This window comes from Lonchura striata, chromosome 1A (genome assembly GCF_050655825.1).
Source record: "Lonchura striata isolate lonStrDom1 chromosome 1A, ASM5065582v1, whole genome shotgun sequence".
In the NCBI taxonomy this organism is placed as follows: Eukaryota; Metazoa; Chordata; class Aves; order Passeriformes; family Estrildidae; genus Lonchura; species Lonchura striata.
Window position 1 is genome coordinate 8,776,947 of NC_140741.1, and position 23,770 is coordinate 8,800,716.

At 42.9% G+C, this 23,770-nt stretch overlaps 1 protein-coding gene across 2 annotated transcripts in view; it reads right to left on the reverse strand.

The window, feature by feature from the left end:
- The window catches only part of TRIM24 (tripartite motif containing 24), a 168,039-nt gene that overhangs the window by 141,072 nt on the left and 3,197 nt on the right, over positions 1-23,770 (reverse strand). For both annotated transcript variants that reach the window (XM_085568664.1, XM_085568661.1), the window contains one exon: positions 23,026-23,155. The gene's annotated coding sequence lies outside the window, so the exon portion shown is untranslated. The remainder of the gene's footprint in view (positions 1-23,025; positions 23,156-23,770) is intronic.

Here is a 23,770-nt window from a genome sequence, read left to right on the forward strand (position 1 = left end):
TTATTCCATTTGGCAGATTCCTTGCCATGATGAACAGAGATGAAACAAAAAAATATAAACCTGACAATCAATTTAAAATAGCTACTTGCACTGTCAGCTAAACTCAAGATTAGACTTTTTTAAAACTGAAACACTCCAAACCAAGATACTTTAATGGCCAAGAAATCCTGTAATTTTACACAATAAATATGCTGTCCAGAAATGATGGGGAAAATGAGAGTCATGTTTCCAACCATTTGGTTAAATTAATAATAACACACAAATGCTCCCTCTGTTGGTTGATTTTCAAAACGTATTCCAAATATCACAGTAGCATCCAGTAAGGGTGTGTATTTTCTTTGTGAGGAAAAAACCAAAACCGAAGGAAACCAAACCCCAACAAAATTCCATATCCAAAATTGAGGTACACAAGAATAATATGTGTAAATTATTGCCAATCTGCAAAACAAAATGAATTAAATTTTAACAGCCATCAAGCCAAAATATTTGGATTCAGTACTAAGTAATAAACACACATCAGAATTAATAAAATTTAATTTTGGACAGTTTGCAGGCTAATTCTTTCTGGACCAGGAAAAGTGCTCTTTTGCAATGGAAATAATACCACTCTTACCCTATTTTCTTGTGGAGTGAAAAGGCACCACTGTGTATCCTTAAGAAAACAGTTCTGTATTAGCATTGACAACAATAACACCAAGGAGGAATTTGGGCGTTCTGTTTATGCACATTAAATTTCCAAGAAGTAGCTCAAATGGTTCTGTGCAGTGAGGAGCTTTCCTGAGCCTAACGATTTCCATCAAGGAAAAAAATTCTGTTTCCATAGAAACATCCAAGGTGGACCAAGCATGGATTAATCAAAATACAATGATGCCTTTTTTGCAAGGTAGTAGGAAAAAAATTCCAGTTTTAAGTGAGCACTGCTGCTCTTTCCTTCCATTCACACAAGAAAGCATGGGAAATTCTCCCCAAATGTCTGTGTGACACACAGTTTAATTAGCACAATAAAAAGTTAGGTTTTCTTACATTCATAATTAGCATGTCATTCTGAACTAGAGCCAAGGATATATTAACATGAAAAAGAGAGAGAGAGTGAAATAAATAATTAAAAATTACATTTACATTCCTTTTTTATTTGCTACTGGTTATATCAAGTGGCTCTTCTTATGTTTAAATAAATATTAGTTGCTTTTTCTGTATTCTTAGTACTGAAGGCTCATTTCTTGGTAGTGAAGGCTCTTTCTGATATTCAAAATCCAAGCTATGGGTTAGAAATTTTTTTTCTCGTCATTGAAATGAGTATGCAGGATATTATATCATTCTCAGCTACTGTCATAGAATTTTCTGACAACAGAATTTACCTGGAAGTTCTGCCATTGCCCAGGGATGAAAAAAAGACTACACAAAGCCAGCCTGCCTTCATCTATCTTTTTGACAAAGCAAAAAGAAACATGGCTCCATTTTTAACAGAGCGCTTCCATTGAAGTGCTTCCTTTGTCTGTTCTTTGTGTTAATAAAATTGACGCCTTTTTCTTATGATTGCTGAAGTTGTTTTCTAATTACTCTATTATCAGATGATATTTAAAATTACTCACTCTGTAGGTGCAAGAGGGGCACACAATAATTACAATACAACAAATGTCAAATAATTGTAAACCCTCCATTTGTACACCATAACATGATACTAATGTCAGAGACAAAAATGCACTTCCACTTCTAATCCTACCTCAAAATGAGACTCCACTATGAAAAATTGCCAGCAATAGCATTGGCAGGGTTCCACTTTTGTGTTTTTCAAAGGTTTGGTAGCAAATTCACACACTGATTTTGTTCCTCTTTATTTTATTACTTTTCAGCAGGGATCTGAGAATCAAACTGGGTTTTCCATCTCCAGCATCACCATTAGTAATAAAGACTATGTTGGCCAAATTATGATCACAATAATCTGTGTGTAGTCCCTCTGTTATCAAGAGATTTGCTCACACATTACCAGTGAAGAAACCCCTGATTGCTAAGCACACATGGATACATTGGTGCATGAGGAGGATGAGCCCTACCGGCTCCCAGGGGTTTAAATGAAGTAGAAAGCAGCAAATGTTTAATTTCTGCCATTCAGGCATGCAGATATGACTCTGAATACTCAACACTTGATTCATGCAGCCACGCACAGCAACAGCAGCACGCCCTGAGAAACAGGTGACAGACAGACAGACAGTCAGACAGCAAAGTCCATAGCACTGGCTGGGCAGGTAAAGCCCTGTAGCTGCTTGCAGGGAGCTTAGGGGCATCTCTCCCACTGCTCACGCAGCCATGGTGTGTGCAAAGGGCAGCCTTCACAAGGGCACAGGCGTGCAGAGCAGCACAGATGCCCACACCGAGGTGCCAGCCATGGGAGGCAGGGACATATGGAAACACAGCTTCCACTGTGGAGAAAACATGGCCAAATGCCTAGGGCACAGGGAGGAATTAACTCTTGAAGGACTGCTAAGAGATCGGCGCTCTCCTGTTGTTGGAGGCCACTCTTCAAACCCAGCTGTCAAGCTGTGTGTGCTGAGTGACACAGGAGCTGGGAAGTGTGAGAAGAGGTTTTTGAGGGGCCAGGTGTAAGGAGCTTTGGGAGCTTTCCCTGTGACCTCTTTAGACACCCTTGCCTTTCACTCTACATGACTACATAGTCCACCTCCCTCAGCAGCTGCTTCCTCTTCCACCAGCCTTTCCTCCCCTCTGCAGGGGCACACTGAGCCTTTGGGTGTATGGCTGCACCACTGAGGTGGAGGGGCTGAGTTCTTCACAGAAGTGACCTCTTTTGGCCTTCTGCCACATCAGCATGCCTAAAATGGCAGAGTCACTAAGAAGACACAAGGAAATCCCACAGGTCTTCTCCTGTGGGAATCCAGGGCTTCCCTCTGGCTGCCCTGGAAGGCCTGGCACCCTGGCAGGGTGTCAGGAACCCCCCTGGACAGAGCCCCCAGAGACACTGTCTGTGATCTCTGTCCATGGAAAAGAGTTTTCAATCTTACAGCATGAATTACCAGCTCTGTTTGATATGAGTAATAATTAAGTGTGGCATGGGTGCAAAAGTAAAATTTTAGGATTCTGGATTAGGGGTTCAAAGGGGACAAGATGGAGGAAATTGGGCATTTTGTCCTTTTTCTCCTTCTTCATGCCCTCCATGTTTCACTGTGGTGTTGGCATTTTTCTGTTGGTTCAGGCTGGGGACACACTGTCCAACGTAGGTGACAGATATTGGCACGTTATTGTAAATCCAGCCCAGGGAGTTTCTGGTATTTAATGTTTGTAACATCCCACTGAGGGCAGAGCCCCACACACTGCCCTGCAGGACAGACCTGTGGCAGGGCAGCAGAACATGTTAGAGATAAACAGAATAAACAACCTTGAAACCAGCACAGACGAATTATGGCTTCTTCTTTGGCAGCGGGGCAGAAAGACAGACTTTCTACAATCTTGGAATCATCAATACCACAGATTCCCACATTTCCCCCGCCACCAACCCAGCTGATGCAGGCTGCCAAGCCCCCACCTTGCACCAGACAGTCTTGTGGCAGCAGGGAAAGTTAGCTGAAACCACAGTGTTAGGTCACCAAACCAGCATTTCCTAGCATGACTTCTCCCCCAGGAAATATTAAACTGCCCCATAAATACCTCTTCAAAACAAAATCCACCTTATCTTCCAATAAAAATTAAAGTGGCTGAAGACATAACTTTCTCCTTGCTATCCATGACAGGCTGATACAAGACTTATTTTTTAAATACAGACTCATCTTTTCTCCCTATTTAACACTTAAAAACCAGGCTTCTTTAAAACACTACATCGCACATGCCCGAGGTGCAGAGATGGGGACGAGCTGCCTACTTCACTCAGGTGACAAGGGACATCTAGTGGCATCGTGGCTCCCAGCGCCACTGCCCTTGCTCGGCCTGCAGGGACAGAGACAGCCACCTCACCTGTCCCCAACGTATCCCACCCCACCGTAGGGAAAACCCATGGCTGGTTCAGGGAGTGACATCCCACCTCTGAGTGCAGAACTACACTCCTTTTCATCCTCCTCTCTCCATCAGGTCTGCTCAGCTTTTTCAGCCCTGTTCCCATTATTTTCCCTAATAATATGGTATTATACATATAACAATATATTTTCAGTAAGAGGCTGGTTATCTCAGTGGCAAAGGCCTGCTGGTGATAAGAAACCATGGAGTCTGCTCCCTTTATTCAGAGAAATAAACTGCTTCAGAGTTTACAGTTTCACACCTGTCTATGTGAAAGTAAAATCAGTGCACGGTTAGAACAAGACACTTGAAAATTGCAACCACATCTCCTAGGAAAAACTATTTTGTTTAATTAAATAAAATAGTAAATGATGGAATTACATTCAGGCTAAGTATTTACATCAGTAGTAAAAAGTCAAGACATTGTCATTGGAACAAACCAGTACATACTGAAAGATGTGGGTTTAGATTAGCTAAGAAGAAGAAATTCTTTACTGGGGTTTCAGTTGTGCAGGAGGAGTTTTGATGGTCCTGTCTATCAAGGCAGCATCAAAATGCTGCTTTATTTATTTATTTATTTATTCTTTTGGCCTGGTTTAGATTTCCCTATCCAAACCTAAACCACTACACAATTGAAAGAGTAACAGAGGGCTGGAAGCGGTGCTAAACCTGTGGGCTATCCAAAGTTCTGCAACTTTGATTTAAGAGACCTCCTGTGGTTGTGGTCCACCTGTGCCTCAGCCTGGACTTGTCACTTATGTTTAAGAATAGCTGATTTATTAGTTTTCCTTTCGTGTTCGGTTCCAAAAATAATGAAGAACATTTGTGGCTGAGAGGAAGTAAAAAAATGGCCTTTTGGGAGATGCAAGAAACCCACAGAAACCCTGACTCATCAAACTCACTTTTAGTTTGGCTGCCTCCTATCCCTCCCTTTTTTTTTTTTTTTCTCTGCAAAATTCCCCTGATCATCTCTGCCAGGTTTATTGCTTTAGCCATTCACTGTTTTTCTCCTGAAAAGTTCTCTTAATTGTTTCCTTTTATACTTTTTTTCTTCCCCAGTTTCCTGCTGCCCATATATGTGTCCTCTCTACCGTTGCCTCCTGCAAACATTGTAACCCCCTTCTCACAGGAAACATTTAAAGAAACAAACTTGCCTTTTCCATTTGCTATTCCTCTTAGGAAAACAAAAACAAAACACAAGCACAAACTATTTTTTCTATTAAAACATTTCACTGAAATTCGAATAAAACCATGTTTATATGTACAGCTGTAGATGATCTCCTTTTTCTTACCCTCTCCTTTTCTTTCTTTTATTATTTTTTTCTTTACTGAGTAAAAGTGCTATGTGTACTCTGTGCAGAAATACATAAATCACCAACTTGTTTTCCCCAGAATTCATTGTGGCTGTAACAATAAGAGCGTCCCAAATACATAGCTGGCAAATTGATGCCACAACTGAATGATTAAAGAATTTTCAGGCAGCACTTGATGGCACCCCGAGCAGAAACTGCCAGCCCTGGGAGATCAGAAGAGACACACAGCTTTAAACCAACATGAAACAATTAGAAATGCCTCCAGCAAAGGTAACCTGAGGCTTACCTGAGCTCAACAGAATATTGTTTGGTATGGAAAAAAGGACTAACAAACGGAGATCTCATTGCTAAGTAGCCAGACGGTCAGCAGAGGGGACACTGATGTGCTTTAGGCGGCACTGGCACCAGGATGAAGTTTAGGGATGGCAGGCCAGGAGCAGCAGCCAGCAGTTGGCACTGTTGCTCCACCGGAGAAGGGATGGGCAGCCAGGGATGCAGCAGCACAGGGAACGCAGCCCAGGGACGGATGTCCCGAGGAACATCACCTGCAGACACAGCCATGGCACACGCTGCCTGCCCACTGTGCTGACACGTCACAAGAAAGGAGAAAAGATTTCCATCGTGCTCACAAGTACCACCCTCGCTCGCTCAGATGCTGCAAGTGCAAATCTGAATCGGATCTGTCTGTCAGGGAAAGCAGCGATGCTCTGCGAAAGAGCTGTGAAATCCAGACTGATGTTTCACAAAGCAGGGAATGACAAAGTCCTTCACAAAAGCAACAGCAGACTTCTAAACTCACTCCAAGACCAGACAATAGAAGCCTTCTTCCAAATAAGAGGGATACCCTCTCCTCCAGGGATTTGCAGTTTGCAGCACTGCCCAGGGTAGGGACAGGTGATGGAGATGAGCGAGGCGAGGCCACAAGAGAGGATGTCACAATGGAAAGACAGTGCTTGCAGAACATGTTGATGTGAATAAAAAGGCTTGTGGTAATTTTTCCCATCACACAGCACTTCGGTGCCTCACAAGCCTTGTAAAAGTCACAGAACAGCAAAAAGTAAAATTAAATCTTGTGAATCTACAACCACCTTACCTGATCCCCCTGCCTCCTTCCAAAAACGAAACAAAACAAAAAAAACCCTCTGAGCAACCAAACAAAAAAGGCAATTAAACTACTTACACCTGTATAGCAGGGACAGGGAGAATCTCACTGGGCGAAAATACTACCTCCATCCACAGAACTGCTCCTCTTGGATTTCAGTACATGTAGTACACATCTTAGCAAAAATGTTAAATAAGGAAGAATATGTAAAGAATTAAAGAGGAACAAGTTAAATTTAAAGACATGAAAAGATAATCAGTTGGAAACATCTGGGACATGAGAAGAAAGGAACTTTAAGAAACAAACTAAAACAAACCCAACCACATTTCATTGTGAATCTGTAGAAAAGGAAACCACTACTTCACATGGGGAATTTTATCCATCTTCAAGTGCAGGAGCATGAAAGCTTGTCTGAAGAAAAGGTAGGTGTCTGAGCTATGCCTGACCTCCTTGCTCAGCACCAGAACTATTGCATCACTGGGGGTTGCTCTGAAATCAAGGTTATGACTTGAACACACAATACAGGCAGAGAAAAGTCTGGTCCAAATGGATTAAATGGTTAAGGGCAAGAGGTTCATAGTCTGCTGGTCACTGGTTTGAGGAGGTGAAAAAGACTTTGTGACAGGAGAGAGAGAAAGAAACAAAAAAGGTGAAGGATTGTTGAGAAATAGCAAAGAAACATTCAAATAAATTAATCTGGGTTTCCAAAAAGAAAACTGGCAAAGGTGCTAGAGCAAAGTTTCACAGTGCATTAAAAAACCCATCCAAGAACAGAAAACAGCTCTGTCTAATAATGTGCCACAAGAAAATTTTGATAACAGGAGCAGCAAAATCATTCCTTGCTGTGATTGCAGCAGCAGCAATTCCAGAGCACATTCCAGGGGGGCATGTATACACTGCATTTGGTTAAATAGTCTAAAAAATAAGTAATTAGTTCACTTTTATGGAGAAAACCATGCCTTTCCTAGACTGAGGAAAATAAAAGGAGGCAGTTTAGCAATGTCTACCTGTTGCAATGATCCCCATCAGGGAGAAGCAGCCCTTTGGGAACTGCACCTGAGTTTCTCTAACTGCTATTGGCACAGTCTCAAAAATAATTTTGCCAGAGAGTTGTCTTTGTGTGAGTACATTCTCTCAGAGCAAGCTTACCATCAACCATAAAATTTTTACTGAGGTAAATCTTTGTAAATTCTAAAAGAAAATAGGATGATAATCTCCCTTCAGTATTTATTTACTGGGTTGTCTCACACTGCTACCTATAGTTATATACATTCTCTTTAGCCACAGCAGCACATGAGCCTCTAGAGAGACAGTTTTGTCTCTTTTAGTTTTACCTGACACCAAGGCCCCAGTTATTGTCCAAGAGGTGGTGATATATTACTGCAAAAATCAATGCACTGCATTGAGAAACCAGCAGCTGACTTCTGCATGTCTGTGTCACACAGCAGGGTCTCACTGCATTGTCTAAGTCATGAATGCTTCACATATTCTTGGTATTCACATTAAAAAAATTCAAACAACAAGGCTTAAATTCCTTGTGGTTATTTTCTGGGGTCTCCACTTGCAGAGAGAGAGAGGCAGAATGAAACCCATCAGCCCTGTCGGGAAGACTGCATCAGTTCCACACCAGTTTTGTCCATTGAAGCCCCACTACCATCACAGGGTTTGCCATACAGAGACTGAGATGAGCTTTGCCTGTATCCAGTAATTAAATTTCACAGTTTCTTTCACAAGGGAAAAATGACACAAGACATCACTAATCTCATTTCTGACTCTGCCCATCACTTTCAAGGAAGATGCATCCGTTTTCTTAGTGGAAAAATTAGATGCCTCTAGTTAAAGGGAAATCTGGACCCTAAAATACCACCACTAGACATCCCCTTAGCTTCAGCCAACCAAACAGAGGTGCTCCTATAGACCTGATGGCTTCTTGCAGCCACACTATGCAACACCGGCAGCCAGGGAAGAAGCAAGGACTCTCTAGGAACTCTACAGTCTTATAGCTGCTGGACCACATTAGCTGCACCCATTATTTTTGTGCTACAATCACACCCCGTACTTAGGTGAGACATACCTTAAGTGCTCACAGCTGGCTGAAGAGAATGGGTCCATTCAGGCCTGGTTGCAGCCTGTCTTGGCCTTTTTGACTGCCTGGGGAAAGCCACCAAGGTGGATCTGCCTCAATCCTGATCCCAGCAGGCCTAGAAATTTCCTCTGATACCCTAATGAAGAAGTAGAGGTTCAATGGGTGTAAGGCAAAGCAGCTGTGTATGCTCCCTGTGAATGGCCCTTACCTTTCAGAAGAGAAAATCTTACATTCCCCACATCCTGCCTGTGACGTGAGGTTAGATAAAATATGTTTTGGAGGCATGGCCTGGCCTGTAGCCCAGCTGTCTGACCACAGTAACCACACTCTTTCCTTACAAACAGGACACTGTTTCTTCTGGGTATCTGGGATTTGCCAATTCAGCTTTATTCAGCTCACTAGAATGATTTTTTGTTGTTATTGTTGTCATTGTTGTTCTTAATGAATTTTCAAAAATCAAAGCAACAGCTGTGGAACACTATTCAAAGCCACTGGTTTTTCTGCAGCTTTGGTTTTTCTGCAGCATGGAAAAATCAGCTTGAAGTGTGTTGATTAGCTACCAGAAAAGATTCTCAAGGAAACTTCTCTGAGAAATGCAATCATCTTCTGAGACTGACGCTCACTTGCAGCTTATGTCATAGCTCACAGAACAAAATCCTCACCATCACTTCAGACATTTCAAGCTGAGATAGAAGGACAGTTGAGAGGTGAGGTAAGTTCTGCTCTAGCAGAGTGTCAGGACAATAGAGTTAATGACCCCAGAGAGGATTTCCTTTCTGGTCCCTAGTTAAAGCAACGACCACTAACCTGCTGCCTGATAGTTTTCACTCCCCATTCAATAACCTCTGTGTTTACATTACTCATCATGTAAATTGCCCAGACGAAGTCACAAGTGTTCCATTAATAATCACCACAAGATCTCCTGCTGTCTTGCTGTGCTCAGGTATTCCACGGTTGACTCTGGTCAGACACTCATAATTGCTCACCCTGACCTGAGTGAGGCTACAGAATCATGGCTACTCCTGCTCTGGATGGATTGCAGATCATAAGCACCTACCAAGAAAACAAAATTTGTTTGTAATAAACCTTCTCAGATTCCTTCCATTCTCACAGTGTCCAAGCCTTGCCACCTATTAAATAATATCAGTCTGGACAATCTTAGGTGCTTCTAAGCTGTCCAGGGATGGTAAGAGCAGAGTTTTTTGTCTTTGGCCAGAAAGGCCTCTGAGTCACCTTCTATGGCATGAGTTAGTTTTCTTGTGTGTTCTCTCAGGAATTTAAACATTCTGCATTAGAGCATATATAAAGTATACACAATGGAGTGTTGGGGGTTAGAGCAAAAAGTGATAATATTTAAACCATGGGAAGAGAGGTTCAGAAGAGGGCCAGTAGGGATGATGGAGCAGAGCACCTGGGGGTAGGACCTTGAACCCTGGACATCCTTAAGGACAGGTCATGAAAACAGTCATGAGAGACATCTGCCTGCAGTTGATTCTCCTTCTGAACACGTGCCCCAGCCCCATCACCTGTCTGTGATACCTAAGAGTCACAGAAAGAACAGTCATGCTCCTCGTATTTAAAATGAGATATATTCCTCTGGTACTGTGACAATAGCACTTAAGGAAGATGAAGAAACTGTTTCTCTTTCAGACCCCAGCTGGGGTTATTTTACAAGGACAATTTTCCACTCAAAAAGGGAGCAGAGCTAAACTATTTCTCTGCCAGCTCCACCCTCCATGATCCTATGCCAGTCTTGCTTTGGACTTTGCTCCTGAATTGGAAAGGTAACCAGAAAGCATCAGATAAGAAACTGGACACATCAAAATAGTCAAACAGAGCCTGAAGGACTTTGACAATAAACACACATAAAGACACTTTCACACAGATCCCTTACTTCAGTGTGTAGGAGGATGTACAGCAGGAATTTCATTTAGGAGAATGAAGTACAACATTGAGATCTTTATAGAAATCCTTAGCAGCTCTCTCTGGTACTTTTTGTACCACACACAGACTACAAGCTTACAGAAGTGTCAACTTTTGGGCACCCCACCAACATGGGACGAGTGCACGCTGAGAACACGCTGAGTTGTAACATAATACAAACAGAGATAAGGATAGGGGAGCAATAGTGAACAAATGCAAATGCATTCTTGTTGACCAGAAAAATCCTAACTAGCTTACTAGAGAAGTTGTGGAGACACCTGAACCAAAGAGGCCTCCTGGAACAGAGTTCAACATAGTGCTTACCAAAATGTGTTGGCTAAACAAACTGAGTTAGAACATCACCAACATGACAAAGCAAAAGATATCCAGAGAAGGACAACTAAAATGTTCAGTGTACTCACACCACTGCAAAAGGCCACTTAAACAAACTAAAAGTAAAACAGTTCAGCTGTTTTATCTTGTCAAAGGATTCAGAGAGCAGTGTTGTGCCAGCACAGCAAGGTCTGTCCAGGGCCTGGGAATCATCTCAGCCTCATCCCCCCAACAAAATACCTCTCCTGGCAGAAGCTGGGTCAGAGATGCAGTGGTGCTGGTGTAAATGGGCTCAGCTGTCTCAGCCTGAGTCAGCTTCAGGAGGCAACGTAGCTTGGCCAGCTTAATGTACCCACAGGTGGGCTGCTGCCATGTGAAAAATATCAACCCACAGCCACTTATACCAGGTTCCTTCAATTGACTCAATGAACTCCTAAATCAGTCTGTAACCATGGTCTCCTCTGCATTCCCTTCTAAGCTGAGTATGGTTGGTGTCAGGTGCATCCTTCCTCTTCCTTTCCCTCTCTCAATTGTGTCCACACAAACAGGCACACTAGAAATTTATGCAATTCATTGTTTGTTCAGTGTAATTGCTTGAGTTCCACTTCCTAGTGGTGTTCCTCAAGGCTGCTAGCTCTTCTTAAGGTTAAAATACAGACTCCCACGCTGGTCAGTTCAGAAAGGGTAGAGTTACTGCTTGTCTTCCAGCTAAGAAAATTAACTGAATTTGCACACTACAAGCCCCAGGTAGGTTTGCTATTGTAGCACTAACACACAGAAAATTATGGCTCAGCTGGGAAGTCTTTCAGGTCATGGTATTAGAGACTAACTCTTGGACCCATGAAAGGAATTATTTTTTTCTTTGACTAGATCTTTCTCCTACCACTTGGATACCAGGCTGCTGTCTCTACTAAAGTATGCAAATCTGAGCAAGTCACCAAAATAAGTGTTAAAAATCTCCCTGGGAATTAAAGTACTGTTTGTACAAACTCTCACATCCTTCTCCCACCTTCCAAGCAAAGGCTGCTCTTGCAGCTGGTAAGATGAGGCTCTCCTGGTGAGGTGGGAGCGGAAACACAGCAGTTTATTGTTACACACCGTCTTCGGTGTTTTGCTGCGTTAGGAAAGGACAGGACACCAAGCACATTCCATGGCACTCTGCCAAGCAGGGCCCCAAAGGGTAAACAGAAAGTAATGTGCAGGATGCAAGAGAGTCTTAAAAAAAAAAAAAAAAAAAAAAAGAGGGGCACCAGATGGTCACTGAAATGATCCACAACAGGGGAATGTGAACGAACATTTCAGGTTCTGTTCTAACACCTTATTAAACATATTTGAATGCGTGTCTTAGGAGCAGGCTGTATTCTGGGAGAGCCATGTCAGGCTGAGATTTTGCAAATAATCCATCTCCTCCACAGTCTCCGGTGAAGTCACCACCTCAGCGCCCGGCTGTCCTGCTCCTTCCAACACTACAGTTGAGCATAATCACCTCCATCATTTTTTTTTTCACTGATTAAACTGACTTCCAGTGCCATTACAGTAAATCACCACAAGCAGGTTTTGTTCATTTGCTTTTTAACTGCGGACTCATATAACACAGCGTGCAAACCCTAATGAAGGGCATTTGTACGCCAGTGAGGGTTGATACTGCAGTTTAACAGAGAGCAGCTTTGTAAAGGGAGAACAAGGCTACTGCAGTGTGCTCTAGGGCTTTTACTTCCTATGGCCAGCACCGGATCTCTGTTCCCTGTTAATGAACAGCTGCTGTTCATTCAGCCGTCGAGGTGGTCCAGTGGGACAGGCAGCTGTGGGACAATTCAGAGGGGACATGTCACATGCAAAGTCTCCCCTCTTATCTGAATGCTGGGCATGAACAATGCTCAGCCACCCATGCATAACACAAAACTCAGGAAGTTATGCAGCATCCTTTAGGTTTCATGCTTCTTAGTTCAGAGGCAGAGTGGGCAAGAAAAGAGCTCTGCCTTTCAGAGAAATGAGCTCCCTTAGAACCAAGAGGTGGCCATCACAAAAGCTGTGTCCCTTCAATCAGGGATTCCAGAAGATCTTTTGGGCTATTATGAGGTCTCCTCTTCTGGTAGGACACACAAGAAGTCACTCTCCCATACAATAACCTCATGTTCCTGTTCGTCATGTTTCATCCAGCGTCAACAAATACTTAATAGAAATACATTTCTAAAATTTGAACACTGAAATGAAATTTCAAATGACAGAAATTTTCATGCTCTCATTCTTGAGTTTCTTCACAGAGAAGCATGCATTTGTTTTTTAAGAGGTCACAGGCTAAAGTCTTGGGAGCTGCTATAAGGCACCACACACTGACATAGTAGGAAGGAGCCTGGGTTCAGTAAAGCACAGCAGAGACTGCCTGGAGTACACTTTGAAAAAACAGGTCCAGGAAAAATCTTTTCCTCTTCAACTCTCTGGAAAGGAACCAAAGTTTATCAAGCTTTGTCTACCATGATTTTCTACAAGTTTAAATACTATATCATACATTTCTTGGAGGAAGTATGAAAATGGTACATTAATTGCAGTCTGCACTTAATTGCTTTTCTTAAGCTAAAATAACATAAAAGTCAAACAAAACAAAGCAAACCCAAACCAAAACAAACAAAAAACCCCCACTTCATGCTAAAATAAGAGTACAGGCACATGCACTAGCTTACTAGAAACCTGCTTAAACACACAGCTTCAATTAAAAGGGTGTAGCTGTTTTTTTACACAAGCCTCGAGAGACTGCCTTGCCTAGGAATGGTGATGGGGACAGTGGTTGAAGGCCAGCCTAAGGACAACCTAGCCATGTGACCACATAACCTTTTGGGCTGTCCTTTTCTTCCCAACTAGCTGTCTGTCCTGCCTGGGAACCTGGCTGCCTCCCTAAGCACACGTAAAGAGTGAGCTGTGCTCCCAGCTAGTGTGCTGCAGCTTCACTGACCTCACAACAGCCTCAGTCAAACCCCCCCCTTATCTTTTTTTCTCTCTCCCTTGAAAAAGCAAATAAAACCTCCCAAGCCTCTCCAAAGCCATTTGCCAAGCAGAAATGAGGCAGAAACCCCAAACAGAAACATTGCCACAAACTAGATTATTTACAGGCTCAGGAGAGAGAAATGCAAATAGATGCATGGCAATTGCTCTAATCCCTTTAGTTTCTATTTTCTCACCTTTTTGTTTTGGCACAAGAAATAGCCAGCATGTGACAGTAAGGTCAGGGCATCTCTGGTTACAGCAGTGCCCAAGAAGCCTTGTTCTAGTAAAACGACACCACACACAAGCCACGTTATATAAAAAGTGAAGGAGGCATAGGCATGGGATATGAAGCACTTCAGACACTACACTTAAATGATGTGACCACTGCTACAGGCTCTGCCCAAAAAGCAGAATCTTAGCCCATGCTGAACTTGGCACTGCCATGGCAAAACAATTAGGGATAGCTGCAGAGGCAATCCCACTTCTAGCAGCTGCTGAGCTCATGCAGCTGCCCACACACCTCACAGACCTCCAGTTTGGGCAGATAATGTGAACAGAACTAGGCAGCACTGTCAACATCAGCCACAGGGCAGGGAGAGAGTGAGTAGGATGCCCTTACCTAAAACTTTGTGAGGCAACAACTCCTCCTGCTCTATACAGCACTCCTGCCAGTGCAACACAGCAAACAGCTGCTTTGGTTTTTGCAGGTATCTGCACAAGATTTCACATCCTCGGTGTCCTTCTCTCTTCTGTTTGGTCTGAATGCTCAAAAGACTGATTTTCACCTGGTTCCAAAGGATCAGTGAAAAAAAAATCAGTGTAGGTTGGACAAACGTAGCACAGGCTCCCCAGAAGGTCCATAAACTTTTCACTAAGCTGGCCAGAGCTTCAATTTTCTACCACAGTGCCTGAAATCAATTTGTCTGCTTTCCCATTTCACCAGGAGGCTCTTGCACAGCTCTTACACTGATATGTCAGCAAGGACCTTTTGAAGCTACTGATTGGCATGTATTTTCTGTTTATTTTCTAATAAAAAGCAATCATATGCACTAAGCTCTCTAAAAAGCATCTGTGCCAGCACTCAGCCACAGAGGAAAATACTGCAAAAGTCCCTGATGCTTTTGCTTAACAATAAATCCAGACAGCTTTGTTTACAAATGGGACTGACCTCTCATGTAACTAACTTTTTAAAGAAAATTTGGGAAAATTTATTAGTCCAGAGACAAATACATTCTCTGAGCTACAAACAGGCCTCTGATCCCTTTTATTTGCATCCAGACATTTCAAAAGCAGTTCAGTAGACATGTCCCAGTTTTCATTTAGTCAAGACTTATCATGGTTTATACACTGATCCTGTTCCCACTAAAATTAACTACATCCCCACCAATATCACTTGGAGGAAAAGTCAAAAGGAGTGCTCAAAACTCCTACCAAAAAATCACAGCTTTTTCCTTCACAATTTAGATTCTCCCTGGACTCACAAATCACGTTTCCATGGCATCACTACAGTAACAAAATGCAAGACTTTACCAAAACCTCTCCAAAAAGCCCAATCTGCCTCCCCTCCCCTCCCCCTTTAATACAAACTTTGAACTATACTTGTGCAAAAGACTAGAAGATGTTGCTTAGAAGTATAATCAAATGAGAACCATCTTCTTCAAATCCTGTTTGCATTCTTGCAAGTGTTGGGAAGCACTTTATGGGACCTTTTTCCCAGAAGGAGGACTTGAGCAGCTCTAAGTCCCAGCCCCAAGGAAAGTCTGGTTGGTGAGAAGCAGGATGAGCTTTGGCAGGGATTATAGCACTGGAGGAGAGAACATGAAGGAGAAAGTTTAATTGCTTTTTGTGACAGATTTCAGCAAAGGCTTGAACTTCTGTCTCCTACATCACACTCTGGTGCTCTCCTCCCATGATTAAGTTAATCACTATTTGTTTTCTCCTTTTTCTTCTCACTTTCTACATCTTTAAACATTGGTCAGGAGGGGAGCAGCCCCAGCCAGCAATCTCAGAGAGGCAGGGGCTTCAGGTCTACATCCAGGTCGAGCTGAGCTGAGGCTTGAAGTCAGTTGCCCCCGCACCTCCCTCTCCAGCAGACAGGCTTTCATCTCCTAAAATCTCCCCTTCTCGGGTTTCTTCCCACCATCATTTACAAAACTCTGCTTTTGCTTTGATGAAAAATGAAAAACAGACTTGCCAATCCTCACTTTTTCATCAGGAAATCTTCCATCACCATGTCCTACCAATCCCAATTGTTGTCTTATTAACAGGCAAGTATTTCAAGGGTGCAGCCTGTCTCACCAGTACTGAAAATTAAAGTGGGAATTGTGGAGCAAGGACACAACATGCAATACAGTGAGGACCTAGGTGAGGAGAAAATTTGAGCTATCAAGATTTATACAAATATGTTTCTATAGTACAGATTATGATTCCCACAGAACAGAGAATATTTCAAAAAACGAAATTGTCCTGAAAAGAACAATAAATGGAAAATCTACAAGGAAGGAGACAAAATGAAGAAACTTGTGAAAGAAAGGGACCTTTAAAACACAATAATGGGGCAGGCTATAGTGAATTTAAATACCAGCCTGCAATAAACTCTGTGTAACATGATCCCTGAACACAGCCCAGCTCTTAGGGAGGTTTCAGCTACACTTTCCAGGCATATCTCTTCGACCTTGTCTCTGTCACATAAACGAACTGAAATGAACATATGTTTTTAAGTTTGCTTCTAAAATAACCAGACCGAAGCAGAAATACTGCACTGCCCACACTAATTCTCCCCCCACCTTCCTCAGGGGAGAGAGCAGAGAAAAACCATGCGTGTTAGTCACATCAGATGAAGTGCTACAGTGACGAAGATTTATACAAAACAGAGACAAAAAAAAAAGCCTGTCAGGTCCCAGCTGCGGGTGAGCAATGAGCTGTGAGACTAGGAAGGTGACATTGTGCCAAGCCCTGCTCACCTCCAGCCTTGACAGGGTCCCCAAAGCACACACATCAGCCCTGCAAGTGTGCAGGAAATGCCCAGGCACGCTGCAGGGACGCGTCAGCCTTCTGCAACACGCGGAGCTGAGGATGAGCACCAAGAGCACCCCGCACATGGATTGGGGAGGGGGGAAGGTACTGCTGCCCCAGCCTCTGCTGCTGCTCCCAGACAGAGGGAGAGTACGTCCAAGGCACAAAGGTAACAAAGAGATGCTTTTGTCTCTCAGAGGATGCTACAACAGGCCAAGGTGTGCCCTGATGGGCTCATCTAAAGATCAAGGATCCTGGGGTTTTAATCATAGTGACCACTGAAAAGGAATTACCCCTGGTATGAACAAAGGGTGAAGGGATCCTTTGGTGGATGAAGGGATAGGGAGCAGCCCTGAGGAGGACTTCGGGGTACTGGAGGGTGAAAGGCTGGACATGACCCAGCAGTGTGAACTTGCAGCCCAGAAACCCAAGTGCACCCTGAGCTCCACCAAAAGATCCTTATTTCTCACATGAATGCAAGTACAAGCTACCAACGAAAGCAAAGTGTGGCTGTATCTACATCCACCCATTTCCTTTCTTCCCTAGACACTGAGCCCTGCAGATTCTTTTCCTGTCATGGGCTGCTTGCTCGTTGAAATGTAGGCTGAAGGTTTTCCATGGGGAAAAAAAGGACATTTTACACCTTACGATAAGGGGAATTATATACCTGAAATGAAAGCTCGGTTTTTAATGTATTCAGACATATGGATTTTCTAATAATCAGTATAACACTCAGAAAAGGTCTCACTTCTCTGTTTGGAGACTTGAAGGTTTTAAGAAAGGCATACCTGAAAGACACATCATCAAATTAGTAGGATAACCCAAACTTTCCTGGCCAATATGTTACTTATTGAGGCTTCAATTAAGATTTAAAATACTCCTGTAAATGAAGGAAGATACAAAAAATGAATTTCTGCTTAGGAGCATTTTATTCCTTGTCTGCCCACAGCAGTACTGTGCATAACTAGTTGAATTTCTGTCACAGTATTGGCTCAGCATCAGCAGAGAATATGTAGCAATTTACTTCTAAAATGGTTAAAAATTTCAGTTATCTAGCACTTCAAAGGCACTTTGACTACAATGGAAAAAATTTACTTTGTAAAATCTTAGAAAGCTTAAATTGGCAGTGTCTCTTTAATTGGCTTTAAAACATTTAATAAAAGTTTTATGATACAATCCTATCCTACAGCCACCATTAATCCCATATGGCTGTGAGAGATACCACGCAGCCTACGAAAGCTGGAAGAGAACATTCTGTTTTGTTTCCCATCTATTGGTGTTTACTAAACCAATTATAGGAGATTTAAAAAATCATCTCACAACAAGAAGCTGCTGCAAGCTCCCCTTCTTGTTATGACAGGCAATCCTATGATTTATTCTGGGTTCTAGCCTCAGCTCTGCCCCAACAGTTCTTCCAGTCTTATGCAAACAAAGAATTGTTCACTTCTTTCTATTTCCTAATCCCAAACTGGATCACCACCATTTGATTTGCAGAGATGCTACAAAATGTCTTGGAGAGAGGACGTTAACATCATATTGCCTTGTTGCACAAGATGACAAAAGGCATGGAAAAGTGGTAGGGCAGAAGGATGAGGCTTTAATTAAATGCAGATATTTGGGCACAGGCTTGAGTGGACCTTACAATGAAGTTTCAAAAGCTTCAAAAGGTGGCAGGGAAGTGATAGGCTGGTAGAGCTTGGCAGAATATGATAAACTCATCTCACAGCACATCAGCAGATTTCTCAATCTGCCAAAGTACATATGAACATCAAAAATTCAGTGGCAGTTTGGGAAAAGGAAAGCAGAAGATGGGGAAAAAAATCTTCTGTCTGCAAAGCAGAAAGGTAAAACATGCCCTTTGGTCTGTGTGCAGCACCTTGGTACAAAATGTGGGATGAAGAGCTGCACACACCTGTAAATCCCACCAGCCCTGCTAGAACCTCTGCTCATAAAGAATGGGTGCTCAAGTGGGGCTTCTCATCCTTTTGCAGCACCTCTCTGCTCCCACCATCACTGCCCTCCTCCTGGGCTGCCAGCTCCAGGACAAGGACTAACCCACGCAAAGATGAGCTTTTCTGGCCTTTTAAAGCACCCAGGCACAATTTAAAAAACATGCAGGCAGGCTAAAACACATCAATGTGATGTTTTAAAGCCTATTCTCCTAAATTCCCTGTTCTTTTTGACACAGAGCATTGCCCACTAGCAGGTGGGACCAGCAAAACCCACAATACCAATCTGTTTTTAATGCATCCACAGGAAATATCTACAAGCAAAGAAACCAGCAGGAGGTCAGACTTTACCTGTGGGATTCTCTTTACCAGCTAATAGTTTCCTCCTCCTGACACTGGCTCCTGCCCAAGTGAGATGTACTTCAAAGGGAGAGATTCTCCAGTAGGGACTTGAAGCTGGAAGTACTGTGGCCAAAGGGGACTGGACACTTTGGGACCCTCATCTCCAAGCCTGTGCTGCTTTCATTCTCTTGAATAGTAAAAGATAAGGAAAAGAGACTGCAAATGCCTGCTCCCTGTTATTTTATCTTGCAGCCAATTAACATGTGGTATGAAAATGATGTGTGTTTTTCATGCTGTCCCGACTGTAAGAAGGTGCTGGTGCAGCCCTGCTGCAATTAGTCACTTGTGTCTGCTTGTTGCTGGAGGCAAGGAAAGAAACAACATGCCAGTGAGGCTCCTAAAGCAGGTAACATGGAAAACAGCTGTTTACCCAGTGCAAGGAAGTAAAATGATCATTCATCAGAGCTGAACTAAGAACGCCTGTACAGCCCTGAGACTGACCCAAGGGAGCTGTGAGAGGTTACATGTCAAGTAATCATGGGAGTTGGCAGGTGTAGTGGTGGTGCACTGAGGTGAACCCGTGACCAAGCTCTGCATTAAAAAGAGGCAAGAGATATCTCACATTTTTGGAACATGCTAAGATCTGGTGATGAGTCCCAAGAGCCTGATTTGAAGTAAGGCACTCTCAAAATACCTTAGTTGCATGATACAGGCAGTATCCTCCCACAGTAGCTATCCCTATTCTGGGTGAGGAAGAGAGTTTACACAGAGGGAGCCACCACCACTGCTCCCTTGAGATGCAGGAGGGGCTGTGAACGCACAGTCAGCTCTTCCCAAGCTGCCCCTTCTGCCACTGCTTACTCACACAGGGTATCTCCCACCAGCATCAGGTGGATGGCATGCTGGAAATCATCAAGACAGGGCTTAGATTTGCAGGATGGCAAAGGAGAGGGGTTTATACTAGACTAGGCTCAAATAGCAGGCCAGACTAACTGAGGTGAGCTATGAAGACACTTACTCAGGGCCAAAGGTTAATGCCTCCCCACATGACAAGGGTTGGTATCTGAGGAATCCAGAGGCCACCATGCAGCTAGTGACCTTTGGCTGAGGATCTGAGAGGCAGCGCTTACCAGCTCCCAGGCTGGTCACGTGCCAGAGCAGACAGTCAGGAGCAAAAACTAAGACACTGTTGCTAGAAGAAAGTGATAAATCAGTAAACAGTGTCAGGGGGAGGAAATAAAGCTGGTTTCTGACTCAGTTTGCTGCTAACACCAGCCGGAGCATGAAGATAGTGCCCAAAAGGGAGCAAGCTCATGATACAGTGTCTGTAAAAATGACACTGGTAAAGGACTAGAGCATTACCTTTCCAAAGGATTAGGAGGGTTACTTTTTCAAACTGAGCATCTCTTTCCCTTTCCCTGAAGTTTCTGATCCTCCAAAGGAGTTCCTCACCCTGTACAGGGATTTTCAGCCCGTATGTAACGATCCCTGGATGCTAATGGAGCAACTCAAGCTCCTAAAGTGGACACCAAAAGGGAAAAGGGTGCATTTTAGGGGTTGTACTGCTAGTGTTGGCCCCTCTCCTGCTGTGCCATGGGAAACACGGTGGTGGTGTATAAACAGCTTGGCTAATTTGGCTCCTGTGTTGTGAGATTTTGCTTCCTCTGCTGTGTGGCCACTGCTTCTGGTACAGTATCCACCACCCAGTGACTTCAACCCAGTGGCTACAACCCAAACCAGAGGGGGAGTTAAACTGCTGAGCAGGCTCTGGCTATTTGTACAGCCATTCCCCCAGAGGAGCACCCCACAGCACCCAGCACAAGGGATGTGGCAGTGCCATTCCAGGGGATACCACAGCCCGGGGCCCTGCACCTGTCCCAAGGTGGCATGGGAACAGTGATGGACCAGGATGGCCACAGGAGGCTGGTCCCTGGGGAAGCCCCTGTGCCTTGATGCAGCGTGAGCACATCCCCACAGCCACAGGAGTGGTGGGAGCATAATCTGGAGCAGCTGCTGGCATTCTCCTTGTACCCCAGGAGCGATCAAAGGCTTGCAGTGGCTTCACTTTTCCAGTGTTACTAGAAGCAATGGAACAGCATCAAGGACATATCAGAATTTCCCTTTTATCACAGCTGTAGCCACAGAGCATTTATAGGAAGCAGAAGGGATAAGTGACCCAGCCATTAAGTATTTTTCTAAATCTCTCCACAGACACAAGTGGTAGGCACATTTTCTTCCTGTCCTCATGCTCTCCTCAGGGATCCAGCAGAAGTACTGTACCAGTGCTAGAAAAGTAAGGCCAGGTGAGGTCTTTGGAGGACAGATACTGCTTTGCAGGACTTGCAGTGAAGAGAGTTTCACTAAAAGTGTATATATATCACTGCCAAGCTATAGGTCTTGAAAGTTTGAAAGCAATCTTTGGTCTTTCAAAGAAGAATTTACCAAGAACTAGACCTTAGCAGACATAGAAGTTATTGGAATAAAAAAAAAGAACACGTCACTTAAGCATTTCATTGTTTGCCAAGTAGTTTACATGCACCAGTGGGAGCTAGGGAAAAAAAAGGTGTTTGCATAAAAACTGCTAGGAATGCCCATTACATCACACTTCCCAACAAAGCCCAGGCTGTTATCCTGGCAGTGATCAGCCTTATTGTGTAACAAACATCACCAAAGGGAAAAGATCACAAATGCTTCCATATGAGGAATCCCTTGGTCACTAAATGAAGGAATCATGCAGGCAGTGTAAGGTACCACTCATCAGGTGCCTTTGAGAAGTATATTGGGATATATGTGATGATTATTGTGATAATTTGTGAAAATACAAGGTTTTTTTTTAAACTAGAGAAGTGTTCTCCAGGTCAGCTCATATAATTTGTGGCAGAAGTAGCTAAAAAAGCAACTCACTTCATGTATAGGCCCTCTACTAAGGATACACAGACCTTATTTCTTGGAGTTTAAGAATGAAGCTAGAAGTTTTCCTTTATGTGTGTTAGTTTATTACAGGTAATGGCAAAATAGAAAATAAATATTAGTCTTTACACATGCTACCAAAATCTCTAAGCAAAATAGCTGAAAATAAATCAGTAGATATTCCACATGCAGGATGGACACATGCTATTTTATGTGAGTTATTAAAGGACTAGGCTGAAAATATGCAGACTTTAAGACCTTGTTTTAAGAAATTTTAACTAAAAACACATGCAGAGTATGCATTCTAGCAGACAATTACACAGAATGGAGCACGACTCATAGAGAGAATAGAAACTATAGCAGTATGCACTTACATATACAAGTATTATAAAATACAAGTATTATAAAAGTATTTTCAATTTTCCTTTTTAAAAAAAGTTCATTTTTAGGCACTACAGGTCACCCACCTCTAGAACATCACTGATCTAATCTACAATGTGTAACACACCTAGATCAAGAAGATTCAGAAGAATTCTATTTTTAACATATTCTCCTGTCCAAAACAAATTAAAAAAAAAAAAAAAAAGGGAGGGGGGCAACATGAAAGCTGAATGATGACTAGGCCAGTCCTTCTCAATCAATGACTCTTTCTCCTTCCTTCCAAGAACTGGGGATTCTATATTTAAAGGTTTCACACATTTTCTTCTGTTCCCAGGATACTTAGCAATTTGAGATAAAATGAGTAAAAAAGTGACCTCTTTACTTTAAAAGATCCCTTACCAGCTTTGCCCAGGTAAGGAGGCCGTTCAGTACTTTCTTTACCTGAGATTTCAGCAAGTTTTTAACAGCTAGAATCCTCAAATGTCTGACCCACTTTTCCTGCGAAAAACTTAGATCTAATTTTTCTTTTTATTTTTTTAATCTATTTTATTTGTGTGGAGATTCAGGGGGTGGGGAACAGAACACATATAAGATGTTGTTTTTGAAATCCCTGCTCTTTACTTAGGTCTGAGATGACTAACGCAATTCTAAAATCCTGCACCATCAAGACATGAATCACAAACCTACCTTAGTTGCTTCTGAAGGTGTTTTTGTGTGATTTAAGAGCTTCACTAGAGAAGGTAAACTTGAGTTGATAGGATGGCAGTGCTCATTGCTTGCTAGTCAGGCCAGACTGAATCTTCGTTGGTTTTGTTTCCTAGAGAAAGAATTGAGATCACATCTGCATCTTATAAAAGCTCCTGAATTGTTACTGATCGACAATGACCAGCAGCCAATGCTCTGCCTCTAGAAACTTACATTGTTTTGCAGTCAGAGTTGCTAGATACCATATCCTCGTAAAAAGTCTGGTTAAGTAATTTATAGTCTGAAATTGAAAGCTGTGCTTCCCTGAACAGCTAACAGATATTATTGCTAACAAGAATTACATGTGACAGGCTCCAGGCTCCATTATTTGGCTTCCTTTGTTCTTTAAAGGATATTCATTATCAACTGAAAACCTGCTAGTATTTCTAGCTTCTATGAAATAAGCTTTTTTTTTTTAGTTAGTAACTTGGATGTAAAGGGGGGAAAATGCATTTCCCTGTTTTCTGGAGTTTCATATAAAATCTGCAAAGGCATTGGAACAGTAGGGTAGGGAGCTAGAGCAGCTATCTGTGGGACTTTAAAAGTCTCATGTGTAAGGGGTGTTCATGGTATTTTCTGTCAGTTAAGGTGCAGGAGTGGAGGGAAGGACTTGTAAAACCCTCTGCCTCTCTCCAACTTCTTGGGCAAGCACATTGGCTAGTTTTGTAAGGACCAGACTAGCAGTGCA